Raw genomic sequence first — 18,401 nt, forward strand, 5'->3', positions numbered from 1 at the left:
AAGAACTGGAGTCCCTCGGCCCGTTTGATCACCTGAGAACATTGAAGCAGTGAGAGCGTCAACGTTCCGATCGCCACGGCGTTCTGCGCGCAAACACGCATCTACCCTTGGACTATCCCATCGTTCTGTGAGAAGAATTCTTCGTGATGATCTTCATTTTCATCCCTATAAGATGGCGATAGTGCAGGAACTTTCAGAACGTGACTTCAATTCTCGGATGAACGCGTGTGAGCTTCTTCTTGATGTCGTTCCCGAGGGTGCTATTGTTTTTTTTAGCGATGAAGCCCATTTTCATTTGTGTGGGTCGGTTAACAAACAAAACATGCGCTACTGGGCTGACACCAACCCTCGAGAATTGCATCAAAAGCCTTTGCATTCACCCAAAGTCACAGTGTGGTGTGCAATTTCCTAAGCTGGAATTATTGGTCCCTGGTTTTTTGAGGAAAATGAGGTTACAGTGACAGTGAATTCGGACCGGTATGTAAACATGCTACAGAATTTTTTTTTCCCACGGCTAGAACATTTGGATTTGGGGGACACTTGGTTCCAACAAGACGGTACAACAGCACACACTTCAAGAGCATCGATGGCTGTTTTGAGGGAACACTTTCCAGAGCGCCTTATCTCAATTAGAGGCGATTTGGAATGGCCGGCACGCTCTGCCGATCTGTCCCCTTGTGATTTTTTTCTATGGGGTTTTTTGAAATCCCGTGTTTATGTGAACCGTCCAAGAATCCTACAAGATTTGAAGACCAACATCCAAGAAGAAATTGCCAACATAACACCTGCTATGTTAACAAGAGTCATGACAAACGCCAGAAATCGGTTTACGCAATGTATGGAGAATGGGGGACGTCACCTAACAGATTTGATCTTCAAAACAATGTAAATAAAAACTTTAGACATGTACCTACATTATAAAAAATAAATAAATATTTTCCGATGCATACAATAGTTTTTATTGAGTTTTGAAAAAAGGAAGTTATGCTGCCGCACCCTGTATGATATAGAAAAGAAGAAGGATAATTCGAAAAGTAATGACCAAACATGTCTAAACTATTATGGGTGTGATATTCAATACACTCATTCATTCAATTGTTATTTACCATCGCTAGAAGGCAATGTTCTTTAAAAGGCTAATTATTACTACATTTTTACTACATAAGATCATGATCGTATCAGTCATCATGTATTTCTCGTAGACTTGGACTCTTAGAATAAAAAACTGGGTTCTTTTAGCCGGTCCTGATGAAGAGTTACTTAATCCTTTTGGGTGGAGACGATCCAGCCAATAAAGGATTTAAGGGAACCGGAGAGCTGTGAGGGATAACGAATTAGTGGAGCTCGGCGCAGGACTGGGATATCTGACGCTCTTTATTAAAACAGTCTTAGATCAAATACTGGTTATTGCACCGTTCATGACAATAAAAGGTGCAAAGCAAAGCTGTGGTATCCAAGAGCCTTCTTTTCCAGAATCACTGAATCAAAACCCGCAAATGAATTTAAAATATATATATATAGTTAGAGAAGTCCAACACAACAGTACCCAACAGAACCGAGAGGCGACAAAACCTTAAGATAGGCTGAAGGCAACATCCAAAGGCCCACACCACAGAGATGATGCGTTTCACCGCAAAGTGTGTGCGACCATCTAAATACCACTGGGACTACTTCGATCTTTTGTAGTCCCCAAATCTGCCTCAGAGCGTCCGCCAAGAGGTCGTATTTTTTTATATTTTTTTATATTTTTTCTCATTGTTTTTCAACAGTTTTCTAATCTAACGCTACGGTTCCATCGATTACGAAGCATGCTCGTTCATCCTTGAGAAGCGGAACTAGATCGGGTCAATTGCGATTAACACTGTGGTCGGTGACAATAGTGTGATCCCACAGTATTTCAGTCCGATCATTTTCCAAGATCCTTTGCAGAGTATACTTACAATAGGGATGATAGGTTGCCACTAAGTTATACTTCAACGCAAAGTTCTGATGGACAATCTTGCAGACGGAGTTAAGATGACTGGTGCACTTGGTACTGCTCCAAATCTTGCGCGCAGATGTTATGTGCTGGATGGTCTCCTCTTTAGAGTTGCATAACCGACAACTGGAGTTGGTGATTGAGGAGTCATGAAGGATTACAGCTTCTAATTTCTTGTTGGGACTGAATCATCCAGAATTGAAGTCAGGAATGTTTCGGTCTCATAGAATAGTACACCGTCAGTCAACCATTTGTTGGAGGCTTCGATGTCAATGCCTGAGAACTACTTATTTTTGATAAGACCTCCGTGAATGGGTTTCTCTTTCCACGTATTGATCTTCTGTTAATCTGATGTAACATTGAACATGAGATCCCATTCTCTGCTTCCTAAGTTCAAACGTGATAATTTATTATCTGACATTAGCCTGATGTATTGTTTCTCATAAAAAAAACACAAAAAGAATGCTGATTGCAGTGCAAAGTTTTTAAATCCTCCTCCAATCCTTCTTGGTGACTTGGGATAGTGATTCTTAATTTTTCGGCAGTTTTATTGTGCATGCTGTTGTTTGCAAGAACTACCCTTACCGGTCTATTGATTCTAAATCCGTATTAACGCACTCTATCTCACCGAAAGCCATTTTGTGCATCCTTTTTGGTCCTCAGCTATCAATTTATGAACCTCAAGATATTTTACGATGTTCACGTAGAAAGCTGAAACGGAGACCTTGTTGATGATAGGAAGACAGGTAATTGATCGACATTATGAAGTCATTTCGGGAAGGGCCTTGCATTAATGCATAAGGTGTAGGAGCCACACTGGATGTAAATTGCAACGGTTAGATTGCCTCCAAATACATCTCCACGATTTTTTGTTAAGGGTACTAGGAGTCCACTTGATGACGGACTGGATCACTTGGGGAACAACTTACTTCCTCTCTTGTGGTCCCCGGACGCCTCTTTTTTGGGTTTAACAACCAAGTCTATCAAAAAAAAAGAAGCTGGCGGTTTCGTCCAGGGCAGAGGCAACTCATCAGATCCTGCCTCACTTCCGCCCTGAGAGCAGCGTGACCGAAAGTAGTGCCAGGTGGTAATTGCTTCATTTATATACGTGAGTCCGAATTATATTAAAGTGAAATCCGTCTTAAGTTCAGACCTAAACTAAGTCGAAGCAAATTTATTGTTGAGGATACTGTGAGTCCTGAGTCAGCGTCCACTTGATGACGGACCTGTGATTTGACATCTTCAGAAGCCTTGTGCCTGATTGATATTGAGGTTATTTTCACGACCTGAATTAGTGAGATTTTCAGAGAAGAGTAAGGTCTTGTCCGTCCTTCGCTGGAAGGTCTTTTGATATCTACGGATGCGATTGGAGCATACCGCACATTTCTGGTTCAGCACCTCGAGAATTTCTGCGACTGGGACATCATTGGAGAGGTGATAGTTTCCAATAATGTTCCCAACGCATCTGTGCGCCCTCGGTGATGGATTTTCAAGAAGTGCTTGGGTGACACGGCCAATCTCCTTTCTCAACTTTTCGACTCTTTTGTTGAGCTGGAATACCCAGAACGATAAAGTTCTCTTGCGCATAGATCTGTTATTGGATCCAAGCTATTGATTATTGAGCCGAATATCGGTGGCAGCTTTTCTGAACCTTTGTCGCAGTAATCTCGCTAGCCAAACGATCAGCCAAAATTCTGTCAACTGCACCAATGGAGTTGGTAGCCGTTAGTTTTGGCGTCTGGATGAATCTCAGCATATTCTATGAATTCGACCTAACATCCGGTCAAAACCTCACCATAAATTGGGTCGACATCCCCACTCACGATGGATTCATCAAGTGCCTTATATGAAGAGTATTCGGTTTGTTAAAGACTCCACACCGAGCTCAAGTGAAACTTCGTGGAAAATTTGTTGCCTAGTTGGTAGGGAACTCGATTAGTTTTAACTATCACTCGGTATTGGTTGACAACGTTCTGTTCCGGAGCATGACTTAAAGTAGTTTCTGAAACCAGGTTGTGAACATGTCATGGATTCCGTGTTCCTGACGAATTTCTTTCCAAATCCGTGACATGGTAATAGGAGCGGACGATAAATTCATTAAGTTAGTTCGTCTAGCTCTTCCGTCCGTGGTTGTTGATGGCATAACCGCTTAAACATCTAAAGGCAAAGAGCGGCTCTGGTATTGTTGTGCGACTCTTAAACATATTGGGTCCTGTTCTCGTGAAATTCTACTGAAATTCATACGATAAGCGCGTTGATTCCTTCACCCCGGATTACGGTTGTTTCTAAGAATGTTTAATCCCCTCGAAAGGGAAGAATGGGTTAGCAAAGAAGAACACAAATGGAAAGATTCTGCTTACCGGCGGCTCATTATTTACAGGATTATCTTGCGATATTCGTAGCTGACCCGGTGGGTAAGTTCATTATCCGGAACCCATGACATGCGTTTCCAACTCAGGTCTGGATTAATCTGGCATTCGTAAAGAGGAATATGCTTGCGTATATTGTACATCGATATTTTCAAAAAATGTGCATGCAAACGCAGGAAAATTTGGTATTTGTCAAACATTCAACATATGTCAAAGATTCAAAAAGCATGTGGCAGTGTTCAATTGTCCGAACCTGCTCAAAACCTCTCCACAATCTTCGAACTTCAATATTGTGGGAGACCTGTGGGATTATGTTGATGGTACGCTTCACGAAATCCAATTTCAGACAGAAAATACTTAATGGACCGTCTCATCGAATAATTAGGAAAAAATCCAGCCGACTATACCAACTTGCTTAGCCAACACCAATAATCCCCTACCCAACCCTATCTCCACCTTCACGGGGTGGTGGCTAGGAGTTTTTTCTTAATGGAAAACAGCAGACGTAAAAGGGGAAGGGCGAATCTTTTTCGCCTAAGAACGGACTGACAACCCTATACGGAAGACTAGAGTTATCATCATCATCATCATCAACGGCGCAACAACCGGTATCCGGTCTAGGCCTGCCTTAATAAGGAACTCCAGACATCCCGGTTTTGCGCTGAGGTCCACCAATTCGATATCCCTAAAAGCTGTCTGGCGTCCTGACCTACGCCATCGCTCCATCTTAGGCAGGGTCAACCTCGTCTTCTTTTTCGACCATAGATATTGCCCTTATAGACTTTCCGGGTGAGATCATCCTCATCCATACAGATTAAGTGACCCACCCACTGTAACCTATTGAGCCGGATTTTATCCATAACCGGACGGTCATGGTATCGCTCATAGATTTCGTCATTGTGTAGGCTACGGAATCGACCATCCTCATGTAGGGGGCCAAAAATTCTTTGGAGGATTCTTCTCTCGAACGCGGCCAACAGTTCGCAATTTTTCTTGCTAAGAACCCAAGACTTGAGTTATGGAGGTAGGAAAGGAACTTTAGACTGGGCGGATTTTGCAACGACGAGCCCAGCAATGAAATGAACAATCCATTTGCGCATTTTTTTGTGGAACTTGCGTTCCTTGTACGTAAGAGAGCTGCCAAACACCTTCTTGATCTAACTGCGTTACAAGAGATTCGTTAGACAGGGACCGGTTTCTTGGAGAAGAGCGAGAGTAAACCATGTGCTCAGCTTCTTAGTCATCCAAAAAATGCAATCTACTGTTATCGGCCTTTAACATATAAGTGAAATGCTGTGCACATTAATGTTCTGGCTCCTATAGATGAGACTGCAGAGTGGGAGAAAGATATCTTGTATGAGGAAGTGGAATAAACCGCCGCTGGCTGACCCCAGGAATGATATCAAAATCACACTTCGAAATTTTAACCGCTAAGAAGGACGGAGCCCTTACTCATTCGATACATCGACTCCCATAAATTGCATAAAACTTTTAATGACAAGGGACTGCCGATTATCCAACTGGCAGTTTTGCACCAAATGGATATTGAAAATACCTGGTTTGCGCGGAAGACAAATATAGGTCCCTCCAAATAGAATACCACTTTTCAGTATTGATAAATGTCAAAATATATAGGGGAGCCAATATAGACTTGGATCACTATCTCGTTAGCATGGCGTGAAAACTGAAGCCTCCATAACAGTGTCCTCTATAAAACCTATAAGGGGGAAATGTATGCCAGAGTCCTCGATCTTCACGACTATCTAAAGAACGTCATCATGGGTGCGGTCGTAATCATACTTGGCCCCTATAGCAAAAAAAGTCGGTACTGGTTTGACGGTAAGCTATCAATGGAATGGAAGAATGCAACATTGTCGCGAACTTCGTCGAACGGAGAAGCGACTTCACATTCAGAAAAAAGAAGTTTGGAAAAAACAACAAGTCTGTGAACTCGAAAACCGCACCAGGTGCGCAAATCTTACCAACAAGTCAGCAGGTTGAAGCATTATAGAGTTCAATGCTCTTCCTGCTGAGGAAAAGAGGCACATTTGATTTCCGACTGTATGTGCTAATTGAAGCGATAGGTGAGTTTTGATCAACTGCGCAACGATTTGGAGGTCCCGCCATTAATTTAACGCAATGTCGTCGTCCTGTCGCTCTCTATGGTTCAGAGTATTAGTCGACTATAAAAGACAATGAACGCCGTTTTGCGGTAATAGAGACGAAGATGTTGGGTTGGACGGTTTGGTAGCGTGATACGTTTTGAACACATCCGAAATGACAATGTTCGTGATCAATATGGGGTTGCACCGATTGTGGAAAAACTGCGAGATAGGCGTGTTTGATGGTATGGTCACATAATTTGAAGTCGATGGTAAGCGACCAGAAAGCCGTCCGAAACAGTGATGACCTGATATCTTGGATGAGGATTTAAAAGTCTCACGATTGCATGAGGTCAGGCATTTGATAGAACCAAGTGGCGAAATCGATTACGACGAGCTGACCCCGCTTGTAAACGGGACTAAAGATGAAGAAAAAGAAGAAGACTGTATTACAACCATTTCCAAAAAATAGGTAAATTCAATACCAGTAAGTTTCGCAAAGCGGTCCCTCGATCCGATTTGTAGTTGCATCTTACAAAATATTCGGTAGATGGAAATGCAAAAAATCACAACTAGTCGTTCCTAAAACAACAATCTAAACACTTGGAGTTACTAAAAATTTGACAACTCACCGTACTGGCCTACGCCAGTAAAAATTTCAACTATTTCATTAATCGTGTAAAGAAGAGACAGAAAAAACGCAACCTTGAAAAACAATTAATAACATAGGTCATGGCTTAGCTTTCAAAAACACCAAAGTTATCTTCAGGTAAGCATTAGGATCGAAGAGGATTTGTGTCATCTTTTGATATGGAGAATCAGTTAATTGCAAAATTGCATCAATTTGATTACTCAAGTGAAATGGAAGAGCACATTTTCAAGAATTTTTATGTTATCGGATAAAGAAGAATGTCTGTGGTAGCCAGACAGTAATATTAATATACTGCCTGGCTATAAGTTACAGCTTCAACTATCTGATACCCTTTTAAGATGTTTGTAGAACTACTGTGTATAGATTCCAAGAAAAACTTTTCCAGGCAACGGAACGAAAATATGTCCGCTTGAAGCAAAATGATTACTTCCCCATTTATTGTACTATAGAGTTGTAAATGCTTAAAATTGTGGGACATTAACAATTATAGGACGTTAAAGCTCGATGTCGATGAATCAAAGTGGATTCCGCCGAATAATGGAGTTAATATTTAAGTTTGAAAAGCAAAAAGAACGTTTCTCATTCATGTAGCAGAAATTGAACTCCGGGGATCAATTGGTCTCTACTTGAAGGTTTTTATCCTTTGAGTAGAGGGCAGGCTAAATACAGGACAACCTTAGCTCATTGAAAACTGAGACTATGTAGATGCTCCATGCTCTACAAAGGAGTGATCAGGAAATATACGTAATTTTAACTGATCTAAAATGTTCTGGCTGGAGAAAAAGAAGTACTAGTAGAACTGTCCCAAAACATTATATTGATTCCATCTTCCTCATTCGCTATATTCGGCGCAAATTTTTGAATCACTGTGATTGTATATTCGAATCGAAATCCTTTTTGTTCTGTCGACTCTTCAGTTTGTGTTGAACCTTTTACACAGCTGTAGAGACCATCGATGCTTCCGATGCTTCTATCGCTTTGTGAGCTGAAACACTGGTTCAAGCGAGATTGGTTGCTTTCCACTCATCAATTGCAGCGGCCACCGGTTTCAACTCGTGCGACTCATTGAATCGTAGCAACGGATGACTTAATGCCTATCTTTCTTACGAGCATGTCAATGAGAGGTGTGAATTTAACAGACCTGATAAGCTGAAGGCTCAGTTGCTTGGTCTATTTCAGCGTATTCTGTGTTGTAGATACTTCCAATCTCATGGGAGCTAGCATTAACTAACCGCCACCTATGCCTTCTTTGCAAGCAGAGTTGCAGGCTCGCATTGAAATTACTGAGAGGCCCTTCGCCAGCATGTTCATATAGTGGTATAGACGCGACGCTGCGCTCAAGTTCCACGCGAGGTGTCCGATAGCTTCCAAGAAACTGTTAGCTAGATACTCCATTAAATTAAGAAAGGTTGGCACAATCTTTATATCATTGGCTAAAAATCCAAGTTTCCAGTTCGAATGCTTAACTCTCCGATCAGCAGTAAGCTGCCGGGAAGGAGATAACTCTACAGAACATCTGCGAAAATCCACAGTCTAACAAGCCAGTTTCTTGGCATAATTTAGTGTTTCCTGTTTACTCCTCAGTGGAGTTTAGGGCCATACATTTACTCCGTTAGAATTGTTCATACGAACTTTCAAGAACGCCAAGTTTTCTGCTACGTTTGGCGGCATCTAAATACGAACAAGCCTAAATGTCTAGAAGGCCAGATTTCGGAAACGCCTACTGTGGAAGGCGGAACTCTAAAGCTTTTTAAGCTACCTTCCATGTCTAAATGGAAATGTGGAGATCTAAAGAGCGAACATTTTTCTTGCTTAATAATGCACACTTCACAACCTCGTCCTGGGAAACAAAATTTTCCAGAATCAATATTCTTCCTCTAAGTCACGTTTAAATTCGACACAGGCTCAAATCAAATCAATCAATAATATTATAATTGATTAAATGCCGAAACAGGTGCTGGTTTATTTTTAGATAAATGGAATCCTATCCTAGTTCTTTTCTTATATGCACATAAAGGGCATATCAAGAGCGTGTATCAGTTAGAAAATCGAGAGGCTGATAAAAAAAAGGAAACCATTTATATCATAGAAAGGAACTTGGAAATGACGTCTACAAAAACCAGGGCTAATGCAAGTAGATATCACTATTTGTGGTGGCATATTAATCAGAAATTAATCTTGCAGTTATACCAGTTTATAACACAATTGGTTGCTATAAACAACTACTACAACTATCCTTATGAATGGTCGCTGTCGGTACGGGAAATTACCTTTCACCCTTTTTACGATTTTCCAAGAAGCGTGTATCCTTCTTCCGTTGTTCTATTCCTATCGGTTCTTAAGCGAGATACCGAGCTCACCGTCCATTCAGTGAAAATTGGTTGCAGCGCATAGCATAGCTAGCCATGCGGCTGTCAATGTGTCATGTCATGTGTCATGTGTTCAATGTGTGATCTTCCCGTTACCATTTCTACCAACTCATCAATATGTCTACGGGTATTTGGCCTGTATGCCGCTTCAGGCCAGGATAACCCGAATTCATGATGTAGACACAAATTGATGAAAGCTTGAAGCTTCCAAAAAAGTGATGGTCTGTAGCAATGTACTAAATTCACTTTCTGAGATAGATGCATTTCTAACCCTTGGACAAAACAGCAAAGGGAATTTAGTATTTACACTTATTACCCAGAAAAGCAACATTATCATTGCATTGGCAAAAGGTTTGCGATCGCCTACCAATTCCTCTTTGACGCATAGCTGCACATTAGGGATTTTGGGGGGGGGGATAATTCTCCCACTGTCAGCTGGACGATATAAGCGGTTGTTTTTGAACTTGTTCGGTGCAAGCATCATAAGCTAGGGCAAGCGATCATTAAGACGTTATTCCTTTTGAGTCCGACATCAGTTCCCTTGTGATTACATGCATTCAGTAGACAACCCCTAATCCAACTGTTGATCGTAATGTGGTCGATTTGACTTTTCTTTGACTACCAATTCGTTAAAACTCAACTGACCTTGCTGCAAGCTCTGTATTTACACAATGTTCCGGCGCAGCTGAAGCGTGTTTGGATATTACATATGAGAGTTCAGCTTGGCGTTCATTGCGATGTTGCTCTTAGGAAGTCTCTCTTTGACACGTTTCTATAACTCATATTGCTGACCTGTATATTCCAAGCCTCCGGCAGTACTGCTACTGAAATTTTCTTCATCCTGGATCGGAATCTCTCAGTTCACATTTTACCCGAAACCAGGTTACAATTAACGAGGGCCCACCTTGCCGTTGGTGCAAGCATTAGTCCAACTTCGCATTTGCTACTACTAACCTTTCCAAAATATAGCACAGCGCGGCATCAAAGAAAGAGGGGCCGCCAACGTTCAAATTAGAACACTGCAAATTTTACTAAAATCTAAGAAAAATAGCATTTTGAAGGAACTCTATGTCGTTATTCAAAATCTCGTCTCGGTCCTTACAAGACAGCCTTATAGGTCGCAGCCGAAGTAGCAAAGTAGTTTCGAAATTCACAGCCAACCCACGAATTTTTATCCCTTTTAGTCGTCTTTTATGACAATCAATTTTGATTCCCCGGTTCAGCGGGACCCATGCCGACATAGCGGCCTATTGGAACTTATGCCGAAAAAAGATTCTCTACCCAGATTAAGACATGTCAACCCCCTCGCATTTGAATAAGAATAGAAATTAGGTGTGATCTACAAAAGCATTGGGTAAAGAGTTAGTGAGAGGCAGAATTAAAGTAAATACTGTTTGAAAGTGAAATCCTCAAAATTTACAATGAAGAAGAGTAGTTTCAGTGCAGTAGTTTCAGGTCCCAATGGGGTAGTTTCAGGTTTCAAAACGGTGACTATAGGCTGAAAACGAAACTGGTAAATCAATAGAGATAACCATCATTCCATTGATCAGTAGCAGGATTGCTTTGAGTCATAGAAGTTCAAGTGGTGGTTAGACGAATTGCAGAAGTGCGATTAAAATGGAACCATATATTAGTGCTATCCTGGAAATCAAAACAACTCTAAACCGTAAATATGTCATGCATATTATCATTGGTAGGGTCGCACACTCAAATTTGGCCCCAGTCGTAAAAAAGTTGGAACGGCTGGCTTCACGACAAATGCTACCTAACAATGGAATCCGCAAAGCGACAATGTCATAGAATAAAGGTACGGCTAGAGAAGCATCACGAACTTCGCCAACGCATATGGGCGATTTCGTGCACTGAAAAAGGAAGCCTGGAAGAAACAATAGACCTTCGAATTCGAAAGTGCAGGGAGCAAGCACATCAGGCCCACAAGGTTTACCAACAAAACAGCAAAGTGAAACCATATACTAGTCCAGGTGCCCCTTCCTGTCGAGACAAAGGGAGAAATCGACCGGATGGGTATATGGAAACGACGATTTGCGCATTTTGATGAACTGCTCATCAACCAGAATGTTGACGCGTTGGAGGCCCCGCTAACTAAAAGCAACGGATAAATAATGCCCGGCCAAGCATTCAAGAAGCAGTCCCGGCAAATCGACAATTTAAGAATTGTAAGTCGTCAATAGTCGATGGATTTACACCCAAATTGGTTGAATATGGAGACAACCAACTAAAGCAAGTAGTTCAACAGCTTTGGCTGGTTAGTTCTATTATATATACTTAAAACATCATTGGCCCATACCGAAGAGGCTTTACAGCGGACAGCGATGAAATATGTTGGGATATGGCCACCTATGATAGCAAAGCCAGAGTAAAACTGTACACGGCCATAAGACAATTCAAACCCCGACTAAATTAATAAAACTAACCTCGATGATCCTGACCAACGTGCAAAGCTAGATGAAAGGATCAGGATGACCTTCGAGATCTTCCACCATCAATAACGGCCTAAAATAAGGAGATGCCATATAGTGCATCATTTCGAATTTGGAACTGGAAATAGTGATCCGCAATGCTGATGCTATTGCGAGGAACACCATCCTATTTAAGCCCATTCAACTGCTAGTCATGTTGGCGATATCGACATTATAAGAAGAACAGCATACAACTATTTTTTATTGAGTTTCAGCAGCTTCAATCGGCAGCAGATCATAGCCCACTCATTAATGAAGGAAAGCCGAAATTTATAGTGGTGACATTATCATCAAACGACGAAATTTGCGCACGATTGCTGACAGCTAACAGAACCTATTTCAGCTTAAAACGTCTCACCATAGGGTCAAAGCTCCTACTGTACAAGACAATGATCTCTCCAGTGCTCATGCATTCTGAGGAAACTAGGTTTCTTATCATGGAACATTCAGAACTCGTGGCGGAGTTTGAGAGAAGTGTCTGCCGACTAATTTTGACCCCTTAAGAGGAGATGGTGGTCAAAGGGTAGTATAGGTCCCGGGGCGAAACGTGGATTGGTACCCACGATGGAGCATAAAACCTGGGAAATGCCTGCTGAACCAACACCAACAGCTCTACTACCAAACCCTATCTCCACATCCACGTGGTGACCGCTGGGAGCTCTTTCTTGACGAAAAGCTGCAGACGGAGAAGGATGAAGGCGAGTCTCCCGCGCCTAAAAACGGGACAAATTGTACCAACTGGTCCTCCAGGTTGGGGGTTGGGTAGGGCTGACAACCCTACACGGAAAAAAACTCGTTACGAAGCCACAACAGGAGCCTCGGACAGGACGGATTTTAAAACGACGGACCCGGCAACGACAAAGGAACAACGATTTGGGTATTTTCTCATGGAACGTGCGCTCCCTGTACAGAGATGAAGCTGATGAGCAGCTAGCCGATACCCTGTCCCAATATAGGGCTGATATAACAGCGTTGCAAGAGATGCGATGGACAGGGACCGAAGTAGGTTTCTTAGTCAGCCAAAAAATGAAACCTGCTGTTATCGGCTTTGAAAACATAAGCGAACGGCTATGCACTCTGCGCTTGCGAGGCAAGTTTAGAAATATAAGCCTCATAAACGTTCACGCCCCTACAGAGGAGACTGCAGAGTCGGAGAAGGATACCTTCTACGAGGCAGTAGAACGAACCCTCGAAGCCTGTCCCAGGTATGATATCAAAATCATACTTGGGGGATTTTAACAGCCAAGTAGGGAAGGAGCCCGTATTCAGGCGATACGTTGGCTCCCATAGCTTACACGAAAACACAAATGATAACGGACTGCGGACTATTCAATTAGCAGGGTCACACGAAATGGTTGTTGGAAGTACCTGGTTTGCGCGGAAAGCGGTCCACAAACATACGTGGGCCTCTCCAGACGGGACCACTTTCAACCAAATTGACCACGTGTTGATCGAACGCCGCCACCTCTCAGCCTTGATGAATGTCAGAACATATAGGGGGGCCAATATAGACTCGGACCACTTTCTCGTTGGCATGGTGCTCCGAGCCCGAATAACAATACCACCTAGAATCCCCTCTGACAATCAGGTGAGAGTGAACACTGAAGCCATCCAGAAAACAACCCTCCGCGACACCTATAAGAGGGAAATGGATGCCGCAATAACCGCAGTCAACAGAGGACCTGGAGATGAAGCATCAACAAATGATCTTCACAACCACCTGAAGAACGTGATCATGGATACGGCCACAAATATACTTGGCCCCAGCCGTAAAAGGAGTCGGAACGGCTGGTTTGACGACGAATGTAAGCTAGCAAGGGAACGGAAGAATGCCGCATACCGAGTAATGTTGCATTCTCAAAGAACGCGGGCACGCGCAGAGACTTATCACGAACTCCGTCGAACGGAGAAGCGACTTCACAGACGGAAAAAGGAAGCCTGGGAGAACCAACAAGTCTATGAACTAGAAAAGTACAGGGAGCAACCGCACCAGGCGCGGAAGTTTTACCAACAAGTCAGCAGGATGAAGCCTTATACACCTCGATGCTCATCCTGCCGAGACAAAGAGGGAAATCTGATTTCCGACAGAATGGGCATATTAGAGCGATGGGTTGAGTACTTTGATGAGCTACTGAACAACCAGAACATCGGCGAGTTGGAGGTCCCGCCAACTGAAGACGACGGACAAATACTGCCACCACCAAGTTTAGGAGAAACAGTCCGTGCAATTCATCGGCTAAAAAATCATAAGTCGCCAGGAGCCGATGGAATTACAGCCGAATTGGTTAAATATGGAGGCGACCAGTTACACCAAGTGGTTCATCAACTTGTGCTCAAGCTATGGGACAGCGAATCAATGCCTGACGATTGGCAAGGAGGCATTATCTGTCTCATACATAAAAAGGGAGATATCACACAGTGCATCAATTACAGAGGTATCACGTTGCTGAGTACCATCTATAAGATATTCTCCACTATCATGCTAGGCCGGATAGCCCCATACGCCCAGAACATCATTGGCCCATACCAAAGAGGCTTCACTCCAGGCAAATCAGCGACAGATCAGATTTGCTCTCTGCGGCAGGCGATGGAAAAACTGTTGGAATATGGACAACAGTTGCACCATCTGTTCATCGACTTTAAAGCCGCCTATGATAGCATAGCCAGGGTAAAACTGTACACGGCCATGAGGGAATTCGGTATCCCGACGAAATTAATAAGACTGACTAGGCTGACCCTGACCAATGTGCGAGGACAGATAAAAGCAGCTGGATCACTCTCAAGATCATTCGACATCAACAACGGTCTACGATAGGGGGATGCGCTATCATGCGTCCTCTTTAACCTGGCCCTCGAGAAAGTGATCCGTGATGCTGAGGTGAATGCAAGAGGTACGATCCTCTTCAAGTCCACCCAACTACTGGCCTATGTTGACGATATCGACATCATGGGAAGAACCACCCGAGACGTACAAACTGCCTTCATCCAGATCGAGCAGGCGGCGCGAGATCTTGGGCTGCACATCAATGAAGGCAAGACCAAATATATGGTGGCAACGTCAGCACCGAAGACGAATCAACCAACAACATCAAACCGCACTGGTCAAACACAAACACAAACACGAAGAAGAATAAGGATAGGAGAATACAACTTTGAGACCGTTGACAATTTCTCCTATCTAGGGTCGAAAATCACAACCGATAACAACTACGATGATGAAATCCGCGCACGGTTGTTGTCAGCCAACAGAGCCTATTTCAGCTTACAAAGACTGTTCCGCTCGAAACGTCTCACCATAGGGTCAAAGCTCTTACTGTACAAGACTATTATCTTGCCAGTCCTCATGTATTCCTCGGAAACTTGGGTTCTTAGCAAGAAAAATTGCGAACTCTTGGCCGCGTTCGAGAGAAGAATCCTCCGAAGAATTTTTGGCCCCCTACATGAGGATGGACGATTCCGTAGCCTACACAATGACGAAATCTATGAGCGATACCATGACCGTCCGGTTGTGGATAAAATCCGGCTCAATAGGTTACGGTGGGCGGGTCACTTAATCCGTATGGATGAGGATGATCCCACCCGGAAAGTCTATAAGGGCAATATCTATGGTAGAAAAAGAAGACGAGGCAGACCCTGCCTAAGATGGAGCGATGGTGTGGGCCAGGACGCCAGACAGCTTTTAGGGATATCGAATGGGTGGACCTCGGCGCAAAACCGGGATGTCTGGAGTTCCTTATTAAGGCAGGCCTAGACCGGATACCGGTTGTTGCGCCGTTGATGATGATGATGAAGAGGAAATCCCGGCGAAATAACGTTGATAAAATCTCGCTCGATAGGTTGCAGTGGGTGGATTACTTAATCTGTATGGGTGACGCTGATCCAGCCTGGAAAGTCTATAAGGACAATATCTATGATTGGAAAGGAAGATGGTTAGACCCTGCCTCAGACGGAGCGAGGGCGTAGGCCAGGTGTATCGAATTGGTGGGCCTCGAAGTAACACTAGGATGTCTGGAGTTCCTTACTAAGGCAGGCCTACACCGGATACCAGTTGTTGCCCCGTTGGTGATGATGATATTCAGAGAAGAATTAAGGCAAATAAACTGACTTCGTCCCACAGAGTTCTTAATAAGTCGAATTGACTTATGACTAAAATATTGAAAAATTATTAACAGTGCATTCACAATCGATTAGACGGAATGTGATATACGAACGATTAAAGGGAGTCCTCATAATAATATTCCGTAAACTGAGCAAGGTCTTTCAGGGTGAGTTATTCAGTGGTTAGTGAATTTTTATCGTAACATGGCCAAGTATCTTCTCAAAGTTCTTTAAAATTTCCATGACTTGAGATGATGAGATGAATTTCTTGCGGAAACAATCTTATAACTTCCCAAATGATTCTGTGTGAAATCCGTTCACTATGGTAAACGTTACTCCTTGTACATTCCGTTTTCTTAAAATTATGCAGTGAGGTGAATAACCGCAGATTCTCGCATAGTTCTTGGATAAAACAAATCCACCTTTTGCAAAATAATTTGCAAAAAAAATGCACAAAACGACGGACTCAACACAGTCTGATCCCCTTTCAATGATAAGCGAAATTCACTTTTTCTGATATGAAAGAGTAAACTGCGTAGAACACCATCATTCGGAACAATCAACGGAAATTCAAACAAGAATCATCTTCATCACCTTAACTAGGTACTTTGTAACAAATTGGTAACGGCTCCATCAGAGTTAATAAACCTACATTGTGTAATCGGAAAGAAGTACGTTTGCAAGTCATCTGTTTACTCTGCGAAACCACCAACGGATGGAAAAAGATGTTATGTAAAACAATTTGTACTCACCACAGCTGCAGAAGGAAATATTGACTGTCGTGGATACTTTTTACCAGCATTAAGGATCCATTTGCTACGTCTTTGTCAAGTACTCTCAGTTTAAAACTTCACTTTTATTCAACTCTAGGTAAAATCGCACCTTATTATCCGCTTTCGACTCAATTTTCCACTATGATACCCAACCACCTGAACCTTATCAAAGCCAGGTTATGTCTCCAGAAACATATGAGAAACATTAACGTATGAATTATCTTTAATGAGCTGCAGTTCCCTGCTTGAAGACAACAAACCGACAATGTCTATGCGCGAAAACTGTTTTTGTAAACAATTGCGGAACGCTGGTTACAATGGGCGAAACAGCTCCCTGAGCACGCACAATAATACCGCGTCTTCGTCACACTTGTCGTAAACAATAGAAGTACCATTACACAACCTTGCGGCATACCATAAGATAATTGATGAAGTAACGCGCGCACAGCCACGAAATTACCCGCTAAAGATCATACGATGAATGGGACTGCATTGAACTCAGGGAATCGTTTTTATAATAGCAACGAAAGAGCTGGATGGAACACCGAAAGGTCCAACTAATCTTGCCTCGATGAAATTCACTGGTAGTGTCTATGCACTTGGAACGATCCCGGTCGCTATCAAGCGCTCAATTCTGAATATTCAAACGATTAAAACGGCTAATATCTAACTTGGCAGGTGATATCTCGCAATTCCTGACTACTCCAAATACGCAGATTCCATGAAAACCCGTCGAGGTCGTCGAGAGCGGGTGGCGAAATACCAAAGTGACACACTGAAACCAACCACTCTCACTTTTAGCAAGTCGTTAATTGCAAAAACTATCACACTCGACGCGTGAATCACGCCGCAGGTTTGGCCAAATCAATCCCAATCCGTTGATATTTCCGTGTTATCGTCTAGCCAACTGAGTGGACAATCTGCGCGTTACGACCAACAGACAAAATGAGGGTTGTAGATTCCACGAGCAATGATAGTGAAAGTAAATCTTAGTGAGACATTACTTTGCACTATTCGTCAAATATCGACCACCGGAATGCATAGTTCAAATCACGCATTGCAAGACATATTGCACTATGAGTTGCAATTTAATTCCACTCGATATGTGCACGTACGTTCACCGGCACAACGACTATAATGCATGCATTTTTCCTCAAGATGCGACCGATGTCTTAAATCCAAGCTCAAGACGTTGTTGCCGACTTAGCACGCGACTCAATACTATCTTAAGACGTGGTCTTCGTCAGACTGACTACTGACTTGCGATCACTTGCGATCATACTGTTAACTGTTAGTTACTTCTTTACTTCTTTTACTTGCAATTGCGGCTCAGCGTAAAGAGCTAGGTATGTAATATGTGGAAGATAAGAAGACTTTTCCACCGCCCAGAGATAGCAGATAGTCTTCTTGACTCTTGGCCAGAAAAACCACCGGAGAACTTACACCCAGCTCCAAAGCTAAGCCCGAGATATGGAGATGATGAAGATCATCATCGACATCATCATCACCATCATAAACATGCTGAAGAAGAAATTGAAGCAGCAAAGACGGAGATAATGGAGAAGGTGTGGAGGAGAACA

The 18,401-nt window shown here is 42.9% G+C and overlaps 2 protein-coding genes across 2 annotated transcripts in view; both read right to left on the minus strand.

Annotated features, from left to right (window-relative positions):
* The window catches only part of LOC119660512 (serine proteinase stubble), a 155,185-nt gene extending 137,094 nt beyond the window's left edge, over positions 1 to 18,091 (minus strand). The window contains exon 1 of the mRNA XM_038069127.1: positions 16,801 to 18,091. The gene's annotated coding sequence lies outside the window, so the exon portion shown is untranslated. The remainder of the gene's footprint in view (positions 1 to 16,800) is intronic.
* Positions 1 to 18,401, minus strand: part of LOC119660048 — a 132,943-nt gene that overhangs the window by 9,577 nt on the left and 104,965 nt on the right. The window lies entirely within an intron of this gene.

The sequence above is a fragment of the Hermetia illucens genome, chromosome 6 (genome assembly GCF_905115235.1).
Source record: "Hermetia illucens chromosome 6, iHerIll2.2.curated.20191125, whole genome shotgun sequence".
Classification (NCBI taxonomy): domain Eukaryota; kingdom Metazoa; phylum Arthropoda; class Insecta; order Diptera; family Stratiomyidae; genus Hermetia; species Hermetia illucens.